We start from the raw sequence: 16,731 nt of genomic DNA, 5'->3' as shown, positions 1-16,731 counted from the left end.
ACCAGATCCGAGTCTTTAAGGTTTGTGTTTTATTTGTTCGTGTCAAAATGTGGCTTCCTGCTTCTAAGAAAAGAAACACAGAGAGGCTCATAAAAGCAGCCTCCAAGGGCTTCTTGGACCTGAGACTGTGCTTTCAAAATGTGGTCTGATGTGTTCAGTGTAAATGCACCAGAGGCATGTGGGATCCATTTACCTTAAAATACACTTGGGCCTAAAAATTAAGAGAAAAACAGTCCAGGGCAAAGTGTATACTGCAAAGTCAAGCTCCAAACATTTGGGAAACAGTTCTAGAGGCTGCTGGAACCCCAAATGCTACTTGCTTTACCTACCCCTTGGGAATCATCAAATGTTATTTTTTGTACAAGACTGGGGATGAGCCTGCTCTCTGATCCCAGTGCTGTGCTCTGCTGTGCAGTTCTAATGGGGCAGGCTGTTTCCTGGACCCTGAGATCTCCAGGCTCCCTGTGCCTATTCCTTGTCAGCTTTGCCCCATCCAGGAGCTGGGCTGAGCTTGTTAAGTGACCTCTGCTTTGTACCACTCCATCAGGTCCTGAAGAATGAAGGGTACCAAGGTGGAAGGGGTGCAGGATTAAGAGTAGGGACGCCTGCAAAAGCTCTCGTGTTACCACCTCATCTTCCAACTTTCATATGGGTGAAAACGTTCATTCAATTGCTTCTAATTCTGAAGTTTTGTGATTCCTTGAAATGTACTTTGGGGATGACAGCCAGCATTTCCATTTCACTGCAATTTCAGAGTTTTGCAGTGGTTTGCCAATCATAACACTTTCTAATTGGCACAAAATCCACCTACCTGTTGCCTCTCAGGCTTGGGTAACATACTTCAGACACTTTCTTAGGTAAGTCTTGGCCCTTGGGGTGTTATTTGCCCAGATGGTAAAAACATTTAAGTAGGTCTGATTATTTCATTTTCAGTGGTTTCAACGCATTTTTGTGGCCTGGGTGTTTACTGTAATGTGCCCAAGTTGTTCATTCTGAGCCAACGGGGTCACCCACAGAGAGAAGACTTGACAAAGGAACTCTCCTCTACTCCCCTCTTGCCAGATGAAATATTGTTTGTAAAAGGTCTTTGTCTTGAGAGGATCACATACTTTGGTTAAGAATCCACTTTGGTTAAGCCGGTTGCTGGATTCAGAGACATGAACAGGATAGACAGTCCACCGACAACTTTATAATAACACCTTTTTAATAACACCTTTAATAACTTTTTAATAACTTAAAAAAGTTATTAAAACTTTATAAAAAGTTAATCTAAAACTTTAATAACTTTTTAATAACACCTTTAGCCAGGGGTTTATGCAGCATACACGACAAAACTGGAATATAATGTGGTAGGTGCAGTAGCAGGGTCCACAAAATTATTTTAGTTAGATTTTAAAAATTATTAAGACATCTGTTTTATACAAGAAAAATTCTTATGAAAATTTATAGACATGTGTTAGAAATTTAGAATAAGTTGCCTCTGCTTAGAATTATTAAATATTTTGAAAGGAAACACTAATAAATGCTAGATAAACTTTTTCTTTCTTTTTGATACAATTTGTGTTTACTTTAAATGCAATATTTTCTTATCTGAAAAAAAAAGTGAGCACTTAGCAAATCTCTTCATTATTTTGGAATTGGCCAATGCTTATAAACTACAAACAAATATACAGATTGTTCCTTGTGCTGATATTTTTGTTTTCAAATTTCTTAGTCCTGTTACTTAACAAATGGCTGATATCTTTGTTGGAATCCCTGAACATAGCTAAAAGATGTTTTAAAAAAAAAAAAACAAACAAACAAACCAAGAGGCTCCAAGACAAAGGAGTGCACAGAGGCAAAATTTATCACTTTGGTAGCTTTTGCGGGAATGAAAGCCTCCAGTTAGAATGTTTGACTTACTAATGGTTCTTAATAATGAATCTTAGCCAGCAGCCATCAGAGAAATAAATCATTAAAGTGAGAAAATAGGTGTCAACACAGGAGTGATCTACTGAATTGCCATTTTGGTGTTCTTTCAGAGGGGAACTGCATGTTGACAGGCAGTGACTTTTTCGGGAATTTGGGATATTCTTGAGCAATAATGTAAAGATGAAGGCAGGGGGCTGGGCACAGGGGCTCATGCCTGTAATCTGGGAGGCCGAAGTGGGCAGATCACTTGAGGCCAGGAGTTCAAGACCAGCCTGGTTGACATGGTGAAACCCGTCTCTACTAAAAATACAAAAATTAGGTGGGAGTGGTGGCACACACCTATAATCCCAGCTACTCAGAGACTGAGGCAGGAGAATTGCTTGAACCCAGGAGGCAGAGGTTGCAGTGAGCTGAGATTGCACCACTGCCTTTCAGCCTGGGTGACAGAGCGAGAGTCTGTCTCAAAAAAAAAAAAAAAAAAAAAAAAAAAAAGATGAAGGCAGGGTAAATTGTACACACATACAAATACAGTGCCATTATGATACCTGTTTATTAGGATTTGAGAAATTAATTAATATTGATTTAAGGCCACAGAGTCATTGGATGACTTGATTCTGTTTAAAAGAAGTTTTCATTTGGGTAGGATTGTTTTGGTTTCAACCTGTTCCTTTTTTCTAAGTCTTCGTTTCCAACCTTCTACTCAGAATGAATTTGACATTGCAAAACTGGCTTGTATCACGATAGCTACTATGCTTTAAAATAGGGTAGGTGCTTTGGCATCTTTGGAGTTTTAATGTACGAACCATTCATAATTTATCCCTAAAGCGAGTGTGGATTGTTTTATTTGTGAATGTTCTACATCCCCTGATCTGAAAACTTACCAAAAAAGCCAACATTGAGATGAAGCAGGGACCCCTTTTAGGGGCCTCCTTCCCCCCACTCCCCAACAAGCATGGAAATAAAGCGAAATCTTGAGCTCCTGCAAGGGAAATTCCAGGCACCCAGCTAGCCCTAAGAAGTAAGGAGCAACTTGGTAAACAAGAAGGTAATAGTAACTTAAAACAATAGCCAGGGAAGTTAGAGTTGCGAGATATTTGGTTCCCTACAGAAACTAAAGGTAACATCTTAACATATATCCCTGAGTTGTTTTTCAGAAACCCAGACTCCCACCAAATGGATCCCCTGGCATGCAGACCTCAGATAAGGGAGAACTGAGGACTGAATTCTGACCTCTGTTCTTTATTCTGGTTTTTTTTTTTTTTTTTTTTTTTTTTGCCAGGGTCTGGCTCTGTTGCCCAGGTTGGAGTGTAGTGGTGTAATCATAGCTTACTGCAGCCTCGACCTCCTGTCCTGTGATCCTCCCACCTCAGCCTTTCGAGTAGCTGGGACTACAGCCACGTGCCAACATGTCAGGCTTTTTTTTTTTTTTTTTTTTTTTTTTTTTTTGTAGAGATGGAGTCTGGGGTCTCGCTTTTTTGCCCAGGCTGATCTTGAGCTCCTGGCGTCAAGTGACCCGTTCACCTTGGCCTCCTAAAGTGCTAGGATTGCAGCTGTGATCCACCATGCCCAGCCTCCATTCTTTGTTCTAAACTTTTTCCTGAAGGGCCTGGAGGAAGTCACACCCACAGGCCAGACCCCACATTCTTTTCTGCTGAACCCAAGTCTTTTGACAAAACTTCCCTTCTTTAACCAATTGCAAATCAAAAAATCTTTGAATCTACCTACGACTTTGTAAGCCCCCCACTTCAAGCTATGTCACCTTTTTAGGCCAAACCAGTGTATAACCTCCATGTATCGATTTACAATTTTGCTTGTAACTTCCACTTTCCTGAAGTTTACCCCTGCCTTTAGAAACCCTTGCTTATAAGCCATTGGGGAGGTCAGGTCTTAGGCGTGAGCTGCCCAATTCTCCTTGCTTGGTGTCTTGCTAATCAATCCCCTTCCTTCTCCCACTATAAAACTTTGGTATGAACGTTTGGCCTTACTGTGCTGGGCAAGCCCACTCCAGTTTGGTTTGGTAATGTCATTGAAACCAAGCTATGATATTTGTAGATACCTTAGATCTTTATGGTGATGCTGTAACCTCATAGTTTTGTTTTGTCTTATTTTGTTTTGTTCTAGTTCCACATTTAAAAAGATTTCATGGAGGTTTCCGCCCCAAGGCTGGCATTTCCACACAGCCAGTCTTTCTTAGCCAGTCTTTCCACACCAGTCTTTCTAAGAAGCAGCCCTATGGGCCAGTAACAGCTACATTTTTGTTGAGCAAAGGCACTATTAAAATCATCATCTACATCTTTCAGTAAAACCATAGTTAGTCAAGGAGATCCTTTCAACTCAGAAGTCATACAGAGAGGTAGACTCCTTTGCTTCTGGCTTTTGTTGTTGTTGTTGTTCTGTTGGAACTTTGGAATGTGTTATCTTGTTAGGGCCTTCAATGAGATTAAAGAAAAGAATCCGGGACATCATTTTTCACCATAAAAGCTGGGACTTTTCATCAGTAGGTGGTGAAGAGTTCCCAGGTGTACTCCAAGAAGTTTTGGAACAATAAGGCACACCAAAAAGAAGCAGGCTGCCTCATTTGGAGTGACTGCAGGGATGGGGCAGGCCGCAGGGAGGAGAGGAAGTGGCTCCTTCCAGCAAATGCTGAGCCAAGGTGCCTTGTGCTCCTCACACTTGATCTGCAGCAGCAGGAGGCTTCCATCCTAGGAAATTGCCTCGAGGCTGTTCTTGATCTTAATTTTCACCAGATTTCCCTCAGCCCCACTCCGCTCCTTTGCTGGTTCAACAAAGACCAACAAACCTGTTGACGGCTGAGGTGAAAACCAAGAGGAAGGCAGATATGGGTCTGATTCTCTTTCTCTTCCTCTTCCTCCCCTGCTCAAACTCTGAATCCATGCTTTACTTCTTTTTTTTTCTTTCTTTTTTTTTTTTTTTTTTTTTTTGAGACAGAGTCTTACTCTGTCACCCAGGCTGGAGTGCAGTGGTGTGATCTCAGCTCACTGCAACCTCCATCTCCTGGGCTTAAGCGATCCTACCATCTCAGCATCCCAAGTAGCTGGGACCACAGGTGCCCGCCACCACGCCTGGCTGATTTTTTTGTATTTTTGGTAGAGATGGGGTTTCGCCATGTTGCCCAGGCTGGTCTCAATCTCCTGAGCTCAAGTGATCTGCCCGCCTCAGCCTCCCAAAGTGCTGGGATTACAGGTGTGAGCCACCATGCCCAGCCTATAATTTAAATTAAGACCAATTGATTAAATGAGTTAAAATTACAAAATTGAGTTGCTGAGTCAGATGCAATGCATATATATACACACACACACACATATATACACATATACATATATAAACATATATATACGTGTATATATATATTTTTTCCAACGACATGGTTTCACTCTGTCACCCAGGCTGCAGTGCAGTGGCACAATATTGCCTCACTGCAACTTCCACCTTCCAGGCTCAAGCGATCCTTCTGCCTCAGCTTCCCAAGTAGCTGGGATTACAAACACCCGCCATCAGACCTGGCTAGTAAAAATAGGATTTCACCATGTTGGCCAGGCTGGTCTCGAACTCCTGACCTCAAGTGATCCACACACCTTGGCCTCCCAAAGTGCTGGGATTACAGGCATCAGCCATCATGTCCAGCTCCTGTTTACTTCTGCATAAGAGCTGGTGACCCCTTTGCTTCCCTCCACTTCCTCCTCTTGTTTCTTCCCCTGCCTCTCTTCTCTCTCTTCTTTCTTTCTCTGCACTGGCCCACCTTCCCCTCCGTCTGTTCTCCATCCCAAAGTTGGAAGGCAGTAGTCAGGGTTAGGTCCTGTCCAATGAAAGCAAAGCTGGGTCCAAGGGACAAAGCACAAAGCTTTTTATGCATTATTACTTCTTCTGCCTTAAATTCCTCTTTTCTTCTCTCCTTAGCACACAGAAGCAGTCTCTAGAACAACTCTTCCTGAGCAAAGCCATAGCTTTTTGTTGTTGTTGTTACTTGCCCTCTTCCTGTTCCTGCTTTAAAAAAGAAAGTATCTGTATCAACTTATGTGAACATGGTACTTTCTTGTGGCTGTTCTTCTGAGGATTCATTCTCTGATCTTTCTGATTTCCAGTCTCTCCATCCTAGAATCAATTTCCTTCATTCCAGTACCCCTTGTCGGAGATCCAGGCTACCTCCACTCATTCCCAAACATGGACTTCAAAACATCTTTCCAGCACTCCCTTTGTCCCACTCCATTATGGTATCCAGCGGCTTGACATGATGCTTCTGTTCTTCATGTAATCTACAGCAGAGAGGCTGGGAAAAACTGAAGTTTCTTTAAATACAGGACAGTGCAGTCTCCAGAGGCCAGAGTCTCTTTGCCAGTCACAAAGAACCCTTAATTGCTTTGTAAAATGTAGTCCAGCCCTCTTCACAGATTCGCAGATTACAGAGTTATTCATCCAAACAATTTCCACGTACTGCATAGAGGGTTTCATGGACAGTAGCCTTGATTCAGACCAACCTGTATCTCTGCAACCCTCACTACAGACCACTTTTTCACAGTGGAGTTGCTATTTGGCTATGGCTTAAAGGATGACCCAGAATTCCTCAAGCATAGAAAGAGGGGAAGGGCAGTAAGAAGACCAGTGTGGTTGGAACAGAGGATACAAGGATGTGTGTGTGTATGTCAGGAAGGGATAAAAGTTGAGGCTAGATTATTCACAAGACTATTCACCTAGTTGAGTTTGGACTTCATATTGTGCAGGTCAGCATTTCACAGAAGACTAGCCCATGAAGATGCTAATCAATGCTCCAAGATCAAGGAGCTCACTAGTTTAATAAGTTGGGGATTTGAATGCTGAATCCCCTTTTTAAACAGTCACAGTTGATTTTAGAAAACTGAAGGCTCTGAGAAGTCCTGCAATGAAAAGAAAACCTGCTTAATTTTGTATAAAGGTTAATCCAACTTTTTTTTTTTTTGCAAGGAAATGATTCCCCCCCTTCCCCAGCCCCCCATAACAAAAATTAACATCCCCAGGAACAATTTTCCTTGGAGTCTGGAATTGCTGCTGTCTGCTATTGGAAGCTGTGGTGAGGTTTTAATTTTGTTTTGATTTTTAATTAGGGAAGACACATCATCTTGTTTTCTACTTTGGAAATGGTGTATGGAGGGAGGGGAGATGAGAATTAAGAAAAATAATTGCAGTTGTTCACATAAGAGACATTATTTCTAAAGCGATCTTTCTAAAGAGTAAGGCTGACTAGGTCCTTACTTAGAACCCTACTGACATTCCCTCTGCCCACAGGTTAAGATTCAAACTCCTGGATAGGATTGACAAAACCTTCCGTGATCTGGTTCCTGCCTGCTGCTCCAGTTCCAGCTCCTACCACTTTCCCCTCCTTTAGACCAAATTCTTGGAGAAACAAACACATCCCCAACAAACCAGAATGGCTTATGTACTCCCTCCAGCTGCTCCTGTCTGAGCTCTTCTCATTGGCTGGAATGCAGTTCTTCTCTTTGCCCATTTGGCAAATGCCTATTCATCTTTCCACAGAGATCAGCCTCTCTAGGAACTTTCCAGAGCCATCCCTGACCTCTGTGGTCTGTGCAGCCCACCAAGCCCCCACCCCTGTGTAGAGGGAGTCACTTCTGCTGTATTACCAGTGCCCCTGTGGTGTAGTTTCCACCTGGGGTTCTAAATGCAAACTCCTGCATGATACTATTTGTGTGTTGTTCCTAATGTAGACTTACAGCCTAGCACAGTGCCTGGCCCATAGTAGGTGGTCAGTGTCAATAGGTTGAGTAGAATGTGATGATGGGAAAATGCAGAGAAGGGGAAAGCTTCAGGAGAAGTGGAATGGGTGGAATCAATAGGTCTTGGTGATTGATCGGGTACAGAGGCTTAGGGAGCCAAGGCACACCCTGAGGTGAGCTAAAGACCTCAGGAGGAGGAGTTTTGGTAGAGGGGAAAGGTGAATGTCATTTTAAACTTACTTCTTTTTTTTAATTTTTATGTTTTGTTAAGGTAAGATTTACATACAGTTAAATGCATAGATATTAATTACACAGCTGGACAAATAAAACATGCTGAATTGAAGATGGCCACATTTGGGTGAAGGTATTGTGAAGATGGCCAGCAGTGTGTATGAAAGCACAGAGTCTGGTGCTAGAGACCGAGCTCTGGGGTCCTTGTGGGAAGTGACACCAGGTGCAGATAAGGTGACCCCCTGCAGTGAGAAGCTCCAAATATCCCAGTATCCCGAGGTGGCTCCAGATACTGGGATATCTGGAGCTCTCTCACTAATCACTAGGATGTTTTCATCTTTGTTTGGCTGTTTTCTGCTTTTGTTTTGGCTGGGCTGGGCTTCCCTCTTGTTGTTTGGGCTATTAAAGGATTAGAAACTATGCTGGAGAGTAGAAGGGATATGGAATGGGATGGCCACAGTTAATTGGGAACATGTGTAGAGGACCCACTCTTTGATCTGCATAACCACGCTTATGAGAGCAGTTTCTTTATCCACTCACAGGGGGTCAGTCCATCACTTCCTGAGTGAGTGACAAAGCTCCTATCCCTGGTGACTAGGGCCACCACACACAACAGATGAGGAAAGAAATTCTAAGATAAACAAAAATGACTCATAGCATAATATGAAAACTGAAACGTGCATTAACCAAGCTATCTCTGCATCCTGAAGCAGCAGAGTCATTTGCTAATGAACTCATTAGGAAAATAAATGTTCTCAGTTGGAGGTTAGCATTCATTTACCCCAAAGTATACTGCATTTAATTAAAGGTACAGGAAAAATTTTCCTGGCCAGAGGAGTTATGGTGATGTGACAGGAAGATCCTTGTCTGAAAGTCTAGACATCTTTGGTTCTTTGTCCAATTCTCTCTGCTGTGTGACCTAGGGCAAGTCATCTGGCCTCTCTGAGCCTCAGATCCTTCTTTTGTAACCTGCTGAAGATGTCGATGTCAACCCTGAATCCTGTATTTACTCAACTTCTCAACAAATATTCTTGGCTGGGAGTGATGGCTCACGCCTGTAATCTCAGCACTTTGGGAGGCTGAGGCAGGTAATTGCTTGAGGCTAGGGGTTTGAGACCAGCCTAGGAAATATAGTGAAACCCCATCTTTACCAAAAAAAAAAAAAAAAAAAAAAAGAAGAAGAAGAAGAAGAAGAAAGAAAGAATCAGCCAAGCATAGTGGTGCATGCCTGTGGTCCCAGCTACTCAAGAGGTTGAAGTGAGAGGATCACTTAAGCCCAGGGAGTTGAGGCTGCAATGAGCCATAATGGCACCAATGCATTCCAGCCTGGGCAACAGAGTAATACCCTATCTCAAAAAACAAACAAACAAAGAACAACAACAACAAAAACCCAAATATTCTTCAAGCTTCTACTCTGTTCTGGGCACTGAGCTGGTTAAATATCCCTGCATGAACACTTTTTTGCTGTGGTCCCTGGCCAAACAGCTGTTACTCCCAATTCAATGCATGGCTCTGTTCTTTATGCCAAACTTGGAAAAGTGGGCTGGGTACCACTCTGGTTCTTTAGAGGAATTTTGTTGTGGTTCAGGCGACTGTACATCATAGTGCGAATCTGTTGCCAATAGTGGAAGGAATGCTGGGATTGGAGTTGAATAGACCTGAATTTGGGTCTCAACCCTGCCACTTACTAGTTTGTGACCTGGACTAATTTACTGAGGTTCTTTGAGCCTCACTTTTCTCATCTGTTAAATGGGGATAATAATACCGGCTCCAGTTGTTTTGAGAAATAAGATGATGTGTGTGGAAGTGCTTGGTGTTTTTCTTCCCTATTGTCTGAGAAAGCAGCAGGTGCCCCTACATCTTTCTTCACGTCAAATGTTCCAAATACCCAAGCCATTCACCCAAGCCACGACTCGGTTTATAAACGGTTCCTGGGACTTGGGAGACTAAAGTGGCCCCACTTCGGCATTCCCTCAGTGCTTTCCTCTCATTGCATTTCAGAGAGATTTGAAATCAGACCCATTTCCTGGCCACTTTCTACAAGCTGGGAATGGAGTTTCTAGCAACGTTTTCCCTCTGGAAATACACTATGGGTGTACCAGGGAGGTAATTTTAATTATATTTTGTTGAGAGTGCTTCCAGAAAAGTATAGAATATAGTCCATGACAACTGAAAGGATCTAGAAATTCTGTCATGAGGGCCAACTGCCTTTACAATGAGGACTCTGAGGTTGGAGTGGGGGATTGACTAGCTCCAGGGAACGCTGGGAGTGAGTGGCAGATTGGCAGATGGGTCTCTTGCTTGATCTACCTCTTGGTCTAGCGCTCTTTCTCATAAACCACAGGATCTTTCCAATCCTAAACTGTTGTAACTACTTGTATCTCAAGTGATCTGAAAACAGCTGGCTTAATCCACGGGGCTCTCCTTGCCTTTTGGCGTTGAAGGATATTTCCTAATTTAGACCACTTCTGTGACATTTCAAGGTAAGGTAAACTCTGGTGGCACTAGGGACAGCAAAAAACACCAAGAGGCCAGGGTATATGGCCACTCAAATGAGAGTTTAGATAGAATAAGCATCACTGGAAAAGGATGGAGAGAATCCAGAGGCCTTGGTGGAAGATGGACTGCCGCCTCTTCCGTCTAAAGGCCTGTGGTGCAGAGAGGGCTCCCATATGGCACTCTGGGCTTTGACATTAATTAGGGTCATGAACAAACAGCCACAGTATAGACAGCTCTGGGGACAGCGGAGGAGATTGTTAGTGATACCACACAGCTCTCCCTCCTCCCTATCTTCCTTTTTTCTTCCCTAAACTTGTCTTTTTTTTTTTTTTTTTTTTTTTTTTTGAGACAAGGTCTCACTTTGTCACCCAGGCTGGAGTGCAATGGCACGATCTCACCTCACTGCAACTACTTCTGCTTCCCAGGTTCAAGTGATTCTTGTGCCTTAGTCTCCCGAGTAGCTGGGACTACAGGTGTGCACCACCATGCCCTTTCTGTATTTTTTAGTAAAGACAGGGTTTCACCATGTTGGCCAAGCTGGTCTCAAACTCCTGACCTCAAGTGATTCGCCCACCTCCGCCTCCCAAAATGCTGGGATTATAGGTGTGAGCCAGGACGCCTGGCCCTTAAAAGTATATTGAATACTTTTTATATGCCAGATTCTGTGTTAGAGCCTTAACCCTGACCCCAAAGAGCTGGTGCTTTTTCCTTTCCTTGTCTCTCCTCAAAAACTCATCTGTCTTTCATGCTCATCTCTCCACCTTTTGTCCTTCCTTCTGCTTCATCTTTTTTTCTCCTCTCTCATATGTCTTTGTTTTATTTGTAACCCAGAAGTCAGCTGTGGTTTCCTGGCCTTTGAGATCTAGATGATATTACTTTGAACTTACTCCCTGCCCTGTAGAATTCCAAAGTCTTCCCACACTTCTAAAAACTCCCATAGGAAGTGGAGGGAGCTTTTATTTTCATGGTCACTTCTGACTCCAACCTCGGCACTTCCCTTGAATTCGTTTGGTTCACAGGCCATTTTTACCACTGCCACAACTCCCCTCGCCCCGCACCATCCAATCGTCCCTTGCCAGTTGGCCCTGACATGAGATTCTACCTCTTACTCGATTTCCATAAAAACAAAAATAAACAACACTGTAGTGAGTTGAATAGTGTCCTCCTGAAAATATATGCCTATGTGGAACATCAGAACGTGACCTCATTTGGAAACAGGATCTTTGCACATGTAATTAGTCAAGTTAAGATAAGGTCATGCTGGAATAGGGTGAGCTCTAAATCCAATGACTGATGTCCTTACAAGAGGACACACAAAGATACACAGAGAAGAGGGCGGCCACACAAAGATGGAAGCAGAGTTGGAGTTTTGAGGCTATAAGCCAAGGAACTTCAAGGATTTACATGACCAACAGAAGCTAGGAAGAGGCAGGGAAGGATTCTCCCCTAGAGCCTCTGGAGGGAGCATGGCCCTGCTGACTCCTTGATTTTGGACTTCTGGCCTCCAGAACTGTGAGAGAATAAACGTCTGCTGTTTTAAGCCACTCAGTTTGTGGTACATTGTACAGCAGCCCTAGAAATTAATACAGTCCATTTGCATTTGGGTGTGTAGGCAAATTTCCTGAGGATTTGGGAGTGGAAGTTGGGACAGAAGCCAACCTGCTTTTCAGCCCTCCATCCCTGCCGTTCCACTGGTTCCCACTTCAACCACCCATCCTTCCTTTCCCCTGCTCAACTTGTTTCTTCATCTCCTCTTTCTACACAGTCCCCAAACTCCAAATTCATCCTACTCTATTATGCAGAACTCCAGCTCCCAAACTCAGCTCCCAGCCCATTGTTCAGGTCAGAACCCCTCCAGATCCTCAGCTGCACAAAAATACGTTGCAAGGAATAGCAGCCTCCTCTCAGAAGGGAGAGGTGAGTTTAAAAAGCTATCCCTATCCCTCTTTGGGGAGGACTGGCTCCTTCTCTATTTCCTGTCCTTCAGTCTAGCAGAGGCAATGGGGTGGGCTGAGCCAGGCTTTGCTCTCCCCTACTTCTCAGAATATTCAGGGTATGGATTGTGGAAGTGGAGAGGGACCTGTCCGTCTGTCAGTTAGTCTAGACTGATAAGACTGTCCCCTGTGTCTGAATGCTTCCCTGGGCGCTTCAGGGAGATACTAAAGGAATACAAGAGGTTGTCCCTCCCTAGAGGAACACTCCAAAGACAACCCTTAGTCTTTCTTCTTTAAAAAGCTTTGTTCAGTTTGTTTGGTCTTTTGCATCTTCAAATAGGAATCTCTTATGTTTTATCCCCTCCTCCTCCTCCTCCTCCTCCACCTCCTTCTCCTCCTCTCCACCTCCCCTATCTCCTCCTCCTTCCCCTCCCCCTCTCCTATCTCCTCCTCCTCCTTCCCCTCCCCCTCCCCCTCCTCCTCCTCCTCATCTTATGTGTAGAGCTTTTAAAAGTTCTGTCACTTGCTATTTTATTTTATTTCTTATCCTCGTACATTTCTAAGACCCATGGGTAAGTATTTTTCCTTCCAGTTTCTATAGGAAATAAGGAAAATCAAGCCCAGGGTAAAGTAAGTTGCCCAAGATTATCTGTGTTTAAGCCACAGAACTTGCCCTAAACTCTAGGCCAGTACCCTGTCTGCAAACCCTATGGCTTTCTTAGAGTGGTCAGAAGCTGTGCCTTTAGCCTGGAAAAACCTATTTAACTTAGATCAGCCATCTCCTGTTAGAGCTAGAGCTGAAGTTTGGTTCCACTTCAAAACCACGCTGTGTTTTAAGAGCAGACTTCTAACCTAATTTTAAATTTAAGTTTATAAATCAGTTTTTAAAACTCTGTATTTTGACTCTGGATTCAGAGAAATATTCTTACTAGGTTACACGAATATTTTGAAACTCAGTACTTACTTTTTTTTTTAATTCAATAAAAGTTTGCACAAACAATGCATCCCACAGGAGAAGCTTATGCCAGATCCCAGATGTTTAACACGTTTGCTTCAGATATTAAGAGTTCATGGCCTCTTGTGCTTGTTAAACCAAAAAATGCAAGCCCATAGAAATGATTTTTAATAACTAGGAGTGCTGCAAGGTCAGGCTGAATTCTGGGCAACTGCAGCACTTCAATAACTTTTTTGATCACAGATTGTGTGTGTGTGTGTGTGTGTGTGTGTGTGTGTGTACTTTCAAAAAAAAAAAAAAAATCCAAGCAGAGAATTCAGTGAAGGGCAGCATGAACTCTTACTTTTGACTCAATTTCACTTCAATTGATACATGCAGAAATGTTCAAAAAGTTCCTTTTCTAATTCTGACATCAACTATCTAGTTTGTAATCACTTACCTGGGTCTGCCATGCAATGAACCAACCATCTACTATTGAGTCTTGGGGCTCAGAATGCCATTATCGCAGTGAACATCTACTGGGGACTGACTGTGCCAATTATTATGCTGTGCATATGTTATATCATTTAACCCTCATACCTGGCACCTTCACTCCTACACCCTGACTCCCAGCCACCTTCCTCTCTCACCTTCATTATAGGCAGAATCAGTTACCTGGTCCCTCTGCCTTCACCTCTGCCCCTGTCCCTTCCATTCTATTCTCAACCCAACAGTTGGAGTGATCTGTACTAAGGTGAAATCAGTTCATGTCATTTCTCAACTCCAAACTCTCCAATGGCTTCTCAGCCTATTTAGAGTAGCAGCAAATGTTTAATAACAGCCATGTTGTGTTTTTGTCGTCATTGTTGTTTGTTTGTTTGTTTTTTAGATGGAGTCTCTCTCTGTCGCCCAGGCTGGAGTGCAGGGGCGGGATCTCAGCTCACTGCAAGCTCTGCCTCCCGGGTTCACACCATTCTCCTGCCTCAGCCTCCTGAGTAGCTGGGATTACAGGCACCCACCACCACGCCTGGCTAATTTTTTGTATTTTTAGTAGAGACGGGGTTTCACCGTGTTAGCCAGGATGGTCTCGATCTCCTGACCTCATGATCTGCCCCCTCTGCCTCCCAAAGTGCTGAGATTCCAGGCGTGAGCCACTACGCCTGGCCAACTCTACCCCATGTTCTTCTGCCCTCTCTTCCTACCCTTCTCTTTCTCTTTCTCTTGCTCCAGTGGGTCTGGCCCTCTCACTGTTCCTCAAACATGTCATGCAAATTTCTTGACATGGTATGGTTCACTGGTCAAGCTAAGATTAAAGCACACACATTATATTACATCTATTAAGGTAGGAAAGTGGGAGATCATTTGTTTTAAACAACCAGTTAGTGATCTATTGGTGGGGGTAACAAAATTCAAAAATTCTTGATACTCTATTCTTTCACAACAATCTTTGCTTTAGGAAATGTGATCAAAGACAGGTTTCCCGATTGAAAAAGTTAAGGCTAGTGAGGCAGAGCATTTTTTTTTTTAGACGGAGTTTCACTGTTGTTGCCCAGGCTGGAGTGAAATGGCATGATCTCCGCTCACCGCAACCTCCGCCTCCTGGGTTCAAGCGATTCTCCTACCTCAGCCTCCCGAGTAGCTGGGACTACAGGCATGCACCACCACACCCGGCTAAGGTTTTTGTATTTTTAGTAGAGACGGGGTTTCTCCATGTTGTTCAGGCTGGTCTCAAATTCCCAACCTCAGGTGATCTGCCCGCCTCGGCCTCCCAAAGTGCTGGGATTACAGGCGTGAGCCACCGCGCTTGGCCGCATTTTTATTCCAATAGAGTATGCCTATTGCTGGGAGACTGTCTGTTTTCACTTACTGTACGATGTTAAGGATTGTGAAATTTACATTATGGGAATCTAGTACCTGTGATTAACTTATTGAAGCATTGAATGAGCAATGATACTTGAAAACTAAGGCTATCTTGAATAGTTAGAAAATGAATCATTTTGGGAAATGTACTTCAGATAATTCAGAAAATACTTTTTGAAGCACTAAACCTTTAAATAACTTTAGTTATTTTGATGGATGCTAAAAATAAAGTGTGGACCACTTTTTGTCTTAGTAGCTAGACTCCACCACGTATAGAGTTTTACTTCATGATGATCCAGGATAAACATTGGTGGCATAATACAGTGTGGAGGTCTGTTTGCCCATATGCTGAATGGCACCAGGCTAGTGTGCTTCTTGGATCTGCATGTCTTCTTTGAATAATTTTACATAGGCATTTGGGAAGAGAAAAAGAAGTTATAAATAGGCAATTTTCAGCCTGAGAATTTTGTGGGAGCCTCAGCCATTGTGATACTTCAAAGGGACAGGTAAGTTTATGTGCTAATTATAAGTGAAAGAGCCTTAGGTGATTTTTAAAACTTCCTTCTTCATTCCGACGCTACGGCAACAGCATCAAACAGCTCTAGAGCACTGGCCACTTACAGAACTTGGGACCAGACACCTTGACACACTATTTAGACCAAACAGAGGGAGAACAACCAAAGAAAGGTTGGAGAGGTACTGTCCACAAATTCCACTCACTTTACAGCTTGTTTATAGGAAGCTCTGTTCATGACACTGAAATTGTCATTCAGCCCAAGACCAACGTAAGTTGCCAATGTTAATATTTATACACACCCTGTATTATTGTAAAGTGGTCTTCATTATATAATTCGCATTTAAATAGTCCTTCAGAACAGTGGTCCCCAATCTTTTTGCAGCAGGACCAGTTTCGTGGAAGACAATTTTTCCATGGACTAGGGGTGAGGGGATGGTTTTGGGATGATTCAAGCACATTACATTTATTGTGCACTTTATTTCTATTATTATTACATTATAATATATAATTAGATAATTATACATCTCACCATAATGTAGAATCAGTGGGAGCCCTGAGCTTGTTTTCCTGCAACTAGATGGTCCCACCTGAGGGTGGTGAGAGACAGTGATAGATCATCAGGCATTAGATATTTTTTTCTTTTTTTTCCAAGATGGAGTCTTGCTCTGTCACCCAGGCTGGAGTGCAGTGGTGCAATATCGGCTCACTGCAACCTCCGCCTCCTGAATTCAAGCAATTCTCCTGCCTCAGACTCCTGAGTAGCTGGGATTACAGGCTCCCGCCACCACACCTGGCTAATTTTTGTATTTTTAGTAGAGAAGGGGTTTCACAGTGTTGGCCAGGCTGGTCTTGAACTCCTGACCTCATGATCTGCCGGCCTTGGCCTCCCAAAGTGGTGGGATTACAGGCGCAAGCCACTGCGCCTGGGCAGGCATTAGATTCTCATAAGGAGCATGAAACCTAGATCCCTCACGTGCGCAGTTCACAGTAAGGTTTGTGCTCCTATGAGAATCTAATGCTGCCACTGATCTCACAGGAGGCAGGGCTCAGGTGGTAATGATGGGGAGAGGCTGTAATTACAGATGAAGCTTCACTCGCTCACCTGCTGTTCAACTC

General features: G+C 43.4%; 1 protein-coding gene across 1 annotated transcript in view; it reads left to right on the top strand.

Moving 5' to 3' along the window:
* The window catches only part of TC2N (tandem C2 domains, nuclear), an 89,866-nt gene that overhangs the window by 368 nt on the left and 72,767 nt on the right, over positions 1–16,731 (top strand). The window lies entirely within an intron of this gene.

Source organism: Pan troglodytes, chromosome 15 (assembly GCF_028858775.2).
Source record: "Pan troglodytes isolate AG18354 chromosome 15, NHGRI_mPanTro3-v2.0_pri, whole genome shotgun sequence".
Classification (NCBI taxonomy): Eukaryota; Metazoa; Chordata; class Mammalia; order Primates; family Hominidae; genus Pan; species Pan troglodytes.
This window is presented reverse-complemented; position numbering and strand designations above follow the sequence as displayed.